Below are 12,179 nucleotides of genomic sequence, written 5' to 3' on the forward strand. Positions count from 1 at the left end.
CGCACCAATCACTGCCCCCAAACCCCACACCAATCATTGACCCCAAACCCCACACCAATCACTGACCCCAAACCGAACCCCAATCACTGACACCAAACCCCACACCAATCACTGACCCCAAATCCAACACAAATCACTGACCCCGAAACCCGCACCAATCACTGACCCCTAACCCCACACCAATCACTAACCCCAAAACCCACACCAATCAGTGACACCAAACCCCACACCAATCACTGACCCCAAAACCAACACAAATCACTGACCCCGAAACCCGCACCAATCACTGACCCCTAACCCCACACCAATCACTGACCCCAAAACCCACACCAATCATTGACCCCAAACCCCACACCAATCACTGACCCCAAACCCCACACCAATCACTGACCCCAAACCCCACACCAATCACTGACCCCAAACCCCAAACCAATCACTGACCCGAAACCCCACACCAATCACTGACCCCAAACCCCACACCAATCACTGACCCGAAACCCCACACCAATCACTGACCCCAAAACCCGCACCAATCACTGACCCCAAACCCCACACCAATCACTGACCACAAACACCACACCAATCACTGACCCCAAACCCCACACCAATCACTGCCCCCAAACCAAACTCCAATCACTGACCCCAAACCCCAAACCAATCACTGACCCCAAACCCCACACCAGTCACTGACCCCAAACCCCACAACAATCACTGACCCCAAACACACACTAATCACTGACCCCAAACCCCACACCAATCACTGACCCCAAACCCCACACCAATCACTGACCCCAAACCCCACATTAATCACTGACCCCAAACCCCACACCAATCACTGACCCCAAACCCCACACCAATCACTGACCCCAAACCCTACACCAATCACTGACACCAAACACAACACCAATCACAGCTCCCAAACCCCGCACCAATCACTGACCCCAAACCCCACACCAATCACTGACCCCAAACCCCACACCAATCACTGACCTCAAACTCCACACCAATCACTGACCCCTAACCAAACACCAATCACTGAATCCAAGCCCCACACCAATCACTGACCACAAAACCCCACACCAATCACTGACCCCAAAAACCGTACCAATCACTGACCCCAAACCCCACACCAATAAATGACCCCAAACCCCACACCAAACACTGACCTCAAACCCAACCCCAATAACTGACCACAAACCCCACACCAATCACTGACCCGAAGCCCAACACCAATCACTGACCCCAAATCCCACACCAATCACTGACCCCAAAACCCGCACCAATCACTGACCCCAAAACCCGCACCAATCACTGACCCCAAACCCCACACCAATCACTGCCACAAACCCCACACCAATCACTGACCCCAAAACCAACACAAATCACTGACCCCGAAACCCGCATCAATCACTGACCCCTAACCCCACAATCACTGACCCCAAAAACCACACCAATCACTGATCCCAAACCCCACACCAATCGCTGACCCCAAACCCACACCAATCACTGACCCCAAACCCAACCCCAATCACTGACTCCAAACCCCACACCAATCACTGACCCCAAACCCAACACCAATCATTGGCCCGAGACCAATCACTGACCCCAAACCCCTCACCAATCACTGACCCCAAACCCCACACCAATCACTGACCCCAAACCCCACACCAATCGCTGACCCCAAACCAAACACCAATCGCTGACCCCAAGCCCCACAGCAATCACTGATCCCAAACCCCACACCAATCACTGACCTCAAACCCAACCCCAATAACTGACCACAAACCCCACACCAATCACTGACCCAAACCCAACCCCAATCACTGACCCCAAACCCCACACCAATCACTGACCCCAAACCCAACACCAATCACTGACCCCAAACCCAATCACTGACCCCAAACCCCACACCAATCACTGACCCCAAACCCCAGACCAATCACTGACCCCAAACCCAACCACTGACCCCAAACCCCGCACCAATCACTGCCCCCAAACCCCACACCAATCACTGACCCCAAACACCAAACCAATCACTGACCCCAAACCGAACCCCAATCACTGACCCCAAACCCCACACCAATCACTGACCCCAAACCCCACACCAATCACTGACCCCAAACCCCACACCAATCACTGACCCCAAATCCCACAACAATCACCGACCCCAAACCCCACACCAATCACTGACCCCAAACCCCACACCAATCACTGACCCCAAACCCCACACCAATCACTGACCACAAACCCCACACCAATCACTGACCCCAAACCCCACACCAATCACTGACCCCAAACCCCACCCCAATCACTGGCCCCAAACCCCACACCAATCACTGACCCCAAACCCCACCAATCACTGACCCCAAACCCCACACCAATCACTGACCCCAAACCCCACACCAATCACTGACCCCAAACCCCACACCAATCACTGACCCCAAACCCCACACCAATCACTGACCCCAAACCCCACCAATCACTGACCCCAAACCCCACACCAATCACTGACCCCAAACCCCACCAATCACTGACCACAAACCCACACCAATCGCTGACCCCAAACCCCACACCAATCACTGACCCCAAACCCCACACCAATCACTGACCCCAAACCCCACCAATCACTGACCCCAAACCCCACACCAATCACTGACCCCAAACCCCACCAATCACTGACCACAAACCCACACCTATCACTGACCCCAAAACCCCACACCAATCACTGACCCCAAACCCCACCAATCACTGACCCCAAGCCCCACACCAATCACTGATCCCAAACCCCACACCTATCACTGACCACAAACCCACACCAATCACTGACCCCAAACCCCACCAATCACTGACCCCAAAACCCACCCCAATCACTGGCCCCAAAACAATCACTGACCCCAAACCCCACACCAATCACTGTCCTCAAAGACCACACCATCACTGACCCCAAACCCCATACCAATCGCTGACCCCAAAACAAACATCAATCACTGACCCCAAGCCCCACACCAATCACTGACCCCAAAACCAACACAAATCACTGACCCCGAAACCTGCATCAATCACTGATCCCTAACCCCACACCAATTACTGACCCCAAAAACCACACCAGTCATTGACCCCAAACCCCACACCAATCACTGACCGCAAACCTCACACCAATCACTGACCCCAAACACAACACCAATCACGGCTCCCAAACCCCGCACCAATCACTGACCCCAAACCCCACACCAATCACTGACCCCAAACCCCACCAATCACTGACGCCAAACCCCACCCCAATCACTGGCCCCAAACCAATCACTGACCCCAAACCCCACACCAATCACTGACCTCAAACACCACACCACTCACTGACCCCAAACCCCATACCAATCGCTGACCTCAAAACAAACACCAATCACTGATCCCAAGCCCCACACCAATCACTGATCCCAAACCCCACACCAATCACTGACCCCAAACCCCTCACAAATCACTGACCCCAAACCCAACCCCAATCACTGACCCCAAACCCCACACCAATCACTGACCCCAAACCCCAAACCAATTACTGACCCCAAACCCAACCACTGACCCCAAACCCCGCACCAATCACTGCCCCCAAACCCCACACCAATCACTGACCCCAAACACCACACCAATCACTGACCCCAAACCGAACCCCAATCACTGACCCCAAACCCCACACCTGTCACTGACCCCAAATCCCACACCAATCACTGACCCCAAACCCCACACCAATCACTGACCCCAAATCCCACACCAATCACTGACCCCAAAACCCGCACCAATCACTGACCCCAAACCCCACACCAATCACTGACCCCAAACACAACTCCAATCACTGACCCAAACCCCACACCAATCACTGACCCCAAAACCAACACAAATCACTGACCCCGAAACCCGCATCAATCACTGACCCCAAAAACCACACCAATCATTGAACGCAAACCCCACACCAATCACTGACTGCAAACCCCACACCAATCACTGACCCCAAACACAACACCAATCACGGCTCCCAAACCCCACACCAATCACTGACCCCAAACCCCACACCAATCACTGACCCCAAACCCCACCAATCACTGACCCCAAACCCCACCCCAATCACTGGCCCCAAACCAAACACTGACCCCAAACCCCATACCAATCGCTGACCCCAAAACAAACACCAATCACTGACCCCAAGCCCCACACCAATCACTGACCCCAAACCCCTCACCAATCACTGACCCCAAACCCAACCACTGACCCCAAACACAACACCAATCACTGACCCCAAACCCCACACCAATCACTGACCCCAAACCCCACACCAATCACTGACCCCAAACCCCACACCAATCACTGACACCAAACCCCACACCAATCACTGACCACAAAACCCCACACCAATCAGACCCCAAAACCCGCACCAATCACTGACCGCAAACCTCACACCAATCACTGACCTCAAACACCACACTAATCACTGACCCCAAACCCCACACCAATCACAGACCCCAAACCAAACCCCAATCACTGACCCCAAACCCCTCACCAATCATTGACCCCAAACCCCACACCAATCACTGATCCCAAACCCCACACCAATCACTGACCACAAACACACACCAATAACTGACCCCAAACCCCTCACCAATCACTGACCCCAAACCCAACCACTGACCCCAAACACAACACCAATCACTGACCCCAAACCCCACACCAATCACTGACACCAATCACTGACCCCAAACCCCACACCAATCACTGACCCAAAACCCAACTTCAATCACTGACCCCAAACCACACACCAATCACTGACCTCAAACCAAACCCCAATCACTGACCCCAAACCCCACACCAATCACTGACCCCAAACCCCACACCAATCACTGACCTCAAACACCACACCAATCACTGACCCCAAACCCCACACCAATCACTGACCCCATACCTCTCACCAATCACTGACCCCAAACCCCACACCAATTACTGACCCCAAACCCCACACCAATCACTGACCCCAAACCCCACAACAATCACTGACCTGAAACAACGCACCAATCACTGACCCCAAACCCCACACCAGTCACTGACCTAAAACCCAACCCCAATAACTGACCCAAAACCCCACACCAATCACTGACTTCAAACCCAACCCCAATAACTGACCCCAAACCCCACACCAATCACTGACCCCTAACACAACACTAATCACTGACCCCAAACCCCACACCAATCACTGACACTAAACCCCACACCAATCACTGACACCAAACCCCACACCAATCACTGACCCCAAACCCCACACTAATCATTGACCCCAAACCCCACACTAATCATTGACCACAAACCCCACACCAATCACTGACCCCAAACAAAACCCCAATAACTGACCCCAAACTCCACACCAATCACTGACCCTAAACCCAACCCCAATCACTGACCCCAAACCCCACACCAATCATTGACCCCAAACCCCACACCAATCACTGACCCCAAACCCCACACCAATCACTGACCCCAAACCCCACACCAATCACTGACCCCAAACCCCACACCAATCACTGACCCCAAACCCCACACCAATCACTGACCCCAAACCCCACACCAATCACTGACCCCAAACCCCACACCAATCACTGACCCCAAACCCAACTCCAATCACTGACCCCAAACCCCACACCAATCACTGACCCCAAACCCCACACCAATCACTGAACCCAAACGCCACACCAATCACTGACCCCAAACCCAACTCCAATCACTGACCCCAAACCCCATACCAATCACTGACCACAAAACCCCACACCAATCACTGACCCCAAAAACCGTACCAGTCACTGACCCCAAACCCCACACCAATAAATGACCCCAAACACCACACCAATCACTGAACCCAAACCCCATACTAATCACTGACCCCAAACCCCACACCAATCACTGAACCCAAACCCCACACCAATCACTGACCCCAAACCGCACACCAATCACTGACCCCAAACCCCACACCAACCACTGACCCCAAACACAACTCCAATCACTGACCCAAACCCCACACCAATCACTGACCCCAAACACAACACCAATCACGGCTGCCAAACCCCACACCAATCACTGACCCCAAACCCCACACCAATCACTGACCCCAAACCCCACCAATCACTGACCCCAAACCCCACCCCACTCACTGACCCCAAACCCCATACCAATCGCTGACCCCAAAACAAACACCAATCACTGACCCCAAGCCCCACACCAATCACTGACCACAAACCCACACCAATAACTGAACCCAAACCCCTCACCAATCACTGACCCCAAACCCAACCACTGACCCCAAACACAACACCAATCACTGACCCCAAACCCCACACCAATCACTGACCCCAAACCCCACACCAATCACTGACCCCAAACCCCACACCAATCACTGACCACAAACCTCACACCAATCACTGACCTCAAACACCACACTAATCACTGACCCCAAACCCCACACCAATCACAGACCCCAAACCAAACCCCAATCACTGACCCCAAACCCCTCACCAATCATTGACCCCAAACCCCACACCAATCACTGACCACAAACACACACCAATAACTGACCCCAAACCCCTCACCAATCACTGACCCCAAACCCAAACACTGACCCCAAACACAACACCAATCACTGACCCCAAACCCCACACCAATCACTGACCCCAAACCCCACACCAATCACTGACACCAATCACTGACCCCAAACCCCACACCAATCACTGACCCAAAACCCAACTCCAATCACTGACCCCAAAACCCACACCAATCACTGACCTCAAACCAAACCCCAATCACTGACCCCAAACCCCACACCAATTACTGAACCCAAACCCCACACCAATCACTGACCCCAAACCCCACACCAATCACTGACCTCAAACCCCACACCAATCACTGACCCCAAACACAACTCCAATCACTGACCCCAAACCCCACACCAATCACTGACCTCAAACCCCACACCAATCACTGACCCCATACCTCTCACCAATCACTGACCCCAAACCCCACACCAATCACTGACCCCAAACCCCACACCAATCACTGACCCCAAACCCCACACCAATCACTGACCCCAAACCCTACACCAATCACTGACCTCAAACAACGCACCAATCACTGACCCCAAACCCCACACAAATCACTGACCTAAAACCCAACCCCAATAACTGACCCAAAACCCCACACCAATCACTGACTTCAAACCCAACCCCAATAACTGACCCCAAACCCCACACCAATCACTGACCCCAAACCCCACACCAATCACTGACACCAAACCCCACACCAATCACTGACACCAAGCCCCACACCAATCACTGACCCCAAACCCCACACTAATCATTGACCCCAAACCCCACACTAATCATTGACCCCAAACCCCACACCAATCACTGACACCAAACCAAACCCCAATAACTGACCCCAAACTCCACACCAATCACTGACCCCAAACCCAACCCCAATCACTGACCCCAAACCCCACACCAATCATTGACCGCAAACCCCACACCAATCACGGACCCCAAACCCCACACCAATCACTGACCCCAAACCCCACACCAATCACTGACCCCAAACCCCACACCAATCACTGACCCCAAACCCCACACCAATCACTGACCCCAAACCCCACACCAATCACTGACCCCAAACCCCACACCAATCACTGACCCCAAACCCAACTCCAATCACTGACCCCAAACCCCACACCAATCACTGACCCCAAACCCCACACCAATCACTGAACCCAAACCCCACACCAATCACTGACCCCAAACCCCACACCAATCACTGACCACAAAACCCCACACCAATCACTGACCCCAAAAACCGTACCAATCACTGACCCCAAACCCCACACCAATAAATGACCCCAAACACCACACCAATCACTGAACCCAAACCCCACACTAATCACTGACCCCAAACCCCACACCAATCACTGAACCCAAACCCCACACCAATCACTGACCCCAAACCCCACACCAATCACTGACCCCAAACCCCACACCAATCACTGACCCCAAACACAACTCCAATCACTGACCCAAACCCCACACCAATCACTGACCCCAAAACCAACACAATTCACTGACCCCGAAACCCGCACCAATCACTGACCCCTAACCCCACACCAATCACTGACCCCAAAACCCACACCAATCATTGACCCCAAACCCCACACCAATCACTGACTGCAAACCCCACACCAATCACTGACCCCAAACACAACACCAATCACGGCTCCCAAACCCCGCACGAATCACTGACCCCAAACCCCACACCAATCACTGACCCCAAACCCCACCAATCACTGACCCCAAACCCCACCCCAATCACTGGCCCCAAACAAATCACTGACCTCAAACCCCACTCCACTCACTGACCCCAAACCCCACACCAATTGCTGACCCCAAACCAAACACCAATCACTGACCCCACGCCCCTCACCAATCACTGATCCCAAACCCAATCCCAATCACTGACCTAAAACCCAACCCCAATAACTGACCCCAAACCCCGCAACAATCACTGACCCCAAACCCCACACCAATCACTGACCCCAAACCCCACACCAATCACTGACCCCAAACCCCACACCAATCACTGACCCTAAACCAATCCCCGATCCCAAACTGAATCCTATTAAGAAAAAGGTATCGGGGATGACATCCCAAAAGATCTGTTTGTGGGAATAAAAAGAGAAAGAGGCTGGTACACTTAAGCCATTAAATGCAATCAAAAAAGCCTTGGGCAATTGCCATCACGGGGTCTAGACAGGTCTAGAAGCATAGTCCCTCTCTTTTGTTGATGGTGGAAAGGCTTTGGGGAGTCAGGAGGTGAGATACTCACTGCAGAATAGCAAGCCTCTGACCTGCTCTTGCAGCCACAGTATTTATGTTGCTGGTCCAGTTAAGTTTCTGGTCAATGGTGACCCCCAGGATGTTGATGGTGGGGGATTCGATGTCGGTGATGCTGTTGAATGTCAAGGGGCGGTGGTTAGTCTCGCTTGTTGGAGATGGTCATTGCCTGGCACTTGTGTGGTGCGAATGTTAATTGCCACTTATCAGCCCAAGCCTCAATGCTGTCCAGGTCTTGATTCAACCCCTGAACTTCTCCTGGTCTCTCTCATAGAAACATAGTAGATAGGAGCAGGAATAGGCCATTCGGCCCCTCGAGCCCGCTCCGCCATTTAATGAGATCATGGCTGATCATCCAAATTCAGTACCCTGTCCCTGCTTTCTCCCCATATCCCTTGATTCCTTCAGCCTCAAGAAATATATCCAACTCCTTCTTGAATATATGTAATGAATTGGCCTCAACTGCCCTGTGTGGCAGAGAATTCCACAGGTTCACCACTCTCTGGGTGAAGAAATTCCTCCTCATCTCTGTCCTAAATGGCTTACCCCTTATCCTTAGACTGTGACCCCTGGTTCTGGACTCCCCCGCCATCGGGAACATCCTTCCTGCATCAAGTCTGTCTAGTCCTGTTAGAATTTTATAAGTTTCAATGAGATCCCCTCTCATTCTTCTAAACTCTAGCGAATATAAGCCTAATCTACCCAATCTCTCTTCATACGTCATTCCTACCATCCCAGGTATCAGTCTGGTGAATCTTCGCTGCACTCTCTCCATGGCAAGAACATCCCTCCTCAGATAAGGTGACCAAAACTGCACACAATACTCAAGGTATGGTCTCACCAAAGCCCTGTACAACTGCAGCAAGACATCCTTGCTCCTGTACTCGAATCCTCTCGCTATGAAGGCCAACATACCATTTGTCTTCTTAACCGCCTGCTGCACCTGCATGCTTACCTTCAACGACTGGTGCACAAGGACACCCAGGTCTAGTTGCACTTCCCCTTCTCCCAATCTATTGCCGTTCAGATAATAATCTGCCTTCCTGTTTTTGCCACCAAAGTGGATAACCTCGCATTTATCCACATTATACTGCATCGGCCTTGCATCTGCCCAATCAAGAGGGTGCAGTGGAGGTATACCAGGATGTTACCAGGGATTGGGGACTTCAGTTATGAGGAGAGGTTGGAGAAGTTAAAACAGTTCGCCTACTTCCACCTCCGTAACATCGCCCGTCTCCGCCCCTGCCTCAGCTCATCCGCTGCTGAAACCCTCATCCATGCCTTTGTTACCTCCAGACGTGACTATTCCAACGCACTCCTGTGGGACGTGTCCATTGCAACAACCCTGACTCCCAACTTGGTCCCTGTCAGTTCTCTGGTTGAGACACTCTTAGCAAGTCAAGACACATGACTCGAATTCAGAAGTGGCATTTTATTGATGAAGTGGTACATGATGGAACAGTTACCCGGTGAGACACGGCGAGATTAGGCCCTCAAACTTGGCTGGTTCCCACTTAGTGTCAATCACAGAGTGCTCCAGCGAATCACGGCCCCCTGTAGCCCATTGGATCATGGGTTCTCTGCAATACACCCGCTCCATACGCGTCCTCCTCGACTGCACCCCACTCTGCTAACGTTCCCTCGCAATCATTCACATACTGGAGGGAAAAGCAGAGAGGTTAGGCTTTAAGACTGACTTTCACGACCACCGGACGTCCCAAAGTGCTTTACAGCCAATCAAGTGCTTTTATTGAAGTGTAAACGCGGCAGCCACTTTTGCGCACAGCAAGCTCCCACAAACAGCAATGCGATAATGACCAGATAATCTGTTTTCATGATGTTGATTGAGGGATAAATATCAGCCCCAGGACACAGGGGAGAACTCCCCTGCCCTTCATCCAATAGTTGCCATGGGTACTTTTACGGAGAGAGCAGATGGGGCCTCGGTTTAACGTCTCATCCAAAGTTGGGCACCTCCGACAGTGCAGCGATTCCTCGGTACTGCCCCTCCGACAGTGCAGCGCTCCCTCAGTACTGCCCCTCCGGCAGTGCAGCATTCCCTCAGTACTGCCCCTCCGACAGTGCAGCGCTCCCTCAGTACTGCCCCTCCGACACTGCAGCGCTCCCTCAGTACTGCCCCTCCGACAGTGCGGCGCTCCCTGAACTGCCCCTCCGACAGTGCGGTGCTCCCTCAGTACTGCCTCTCCGACAGTGCAGCGCTCCCTCAGTACTGACCCTCCGACAGTGCGGCGCTCCCTCAGTACTGCCCCTCCGACAGTGCAGGGCTCCCTCAGTACTGACCCTCCGACTGTGCGGCGCTCCCTCAGTACTGCCCCTCCGACAGTGCAGCGCTCCCTCAGTACTGCCCCTCCGACAGTGCAGCGCTCCCTCAGTACTGACCCTCCGACTGTGCGGCGCTCCCTCAGTACTGCCCCTCTGACAGTGCGGCCCTCCCTCAGTACTGCCCCTACGACAGCGCGGCGCTCCCTCAGTACTGCCCCTCCGACAGTGCGGCGCTCTCTCAGTATGGCCCCTCTGACAGTGCAGCCCTTCCTCAGTACTGCCCCTACGACAGCGCGGCGCTCCCTCAGTACTGCCCCTCCGACAGCGCGGCGCTCCCTCAGTACTGCCCCTCCGACAGTGCGGCGCTCCCTCAGTACTGCCCCTCCGACAGTGCAGCGCTCGCTCAGTACTGACCCTCCGACTGTGCGGCACTCCCTCAGTACTGCCCCTCTGACAGTGCGGCCCTCCCTCAGTACTGCCCCTACGACAGCGCGGCGCTCCCTCAGTACTGCCCCTCTGACAGTGCGGCCCTCCCTCAGTATTGCCCCTACGACAGTGCGGCGCTCCCTCAGTACTGCCCCTCCGACTGTGCGGCGCTCTCTCAGTACTGCCCCTCTGACAGTGCGGCCCTCCCTCAGTACTGCCCCTACGACAGCGCGGCGCTCCCTCAGTACTGCCCCTCCGACAGTGCGGCGCTCCCTCAGTACTGCCCCTCCGACAGTGCAGCGCTCCCTCAGTACTGCCCCTCCGACAGTGCAGCACTCCCCCAGTACTGCCCCTCAATTTCAAAATTGTCCTCCTTGTTTTCAAATCCCTCCATGGCCTCGCCCCTCTCGATCTCTGGAATCTCCTTCAGCCCCACAACCGCCCGAGATATCTGCGCTCCTCTAATTCACCCCTCTTGAGCATCCCTGATTATAATCGCTCAACCTTTAGTGTCCGTGCCTTCTGTTGCCTGGGCCCTAAGTTCTGGAATTCCCTGCCTAAACCTCT

At 53.6% G+C, this 12,179-nt stretch overlaps 1 long non-coding RNA gene and 1 pseudogene across 1 annotated transcript in view; one reads left to right on the forward strand and one right to left on the reverse strand.

The window, feature by feature from the left end:
• The window catches only part of LOC147109759 (uncharacterized), a 1,788,622-nt pseudogene that overhangs the window by 850,761 nt on the left and 925,682 nt on the right, over nucleotides 1–12,179 (forward strand).
• Nucleotides 10,321–12,179, reverse strand: part of LOC147109760 (uncharacterized) — a 2,465-nt gene continuing 606 nt past the window's right edge. Inside the window, exon 2 of the long non-coding RNA XR_015080346.1 lies at nucleotides 10,321–10,561. This is a non-coding gene — a long non-coding RNA (uncharacterized LOC147109760). The remainder of the gene's footprint in view (nucleotides 10,562–12,179) is intronic.

The sequence above is a fragment of the Somniosus microcephalus genome, chromosome 12 (assembly GCF_052327205.1).
Source record: "Somniosus microcephalus isolate GS21.2 chromosome 12, FLI_Smic_1.0, whole genome shotgun sequence".
Lineage (NCBI taxonomy): Eukaryota > Metazoa > Chordata > Chondrichthyes > Squaliformes > Somniosidae > Somniosus > Somniosus microcephalus.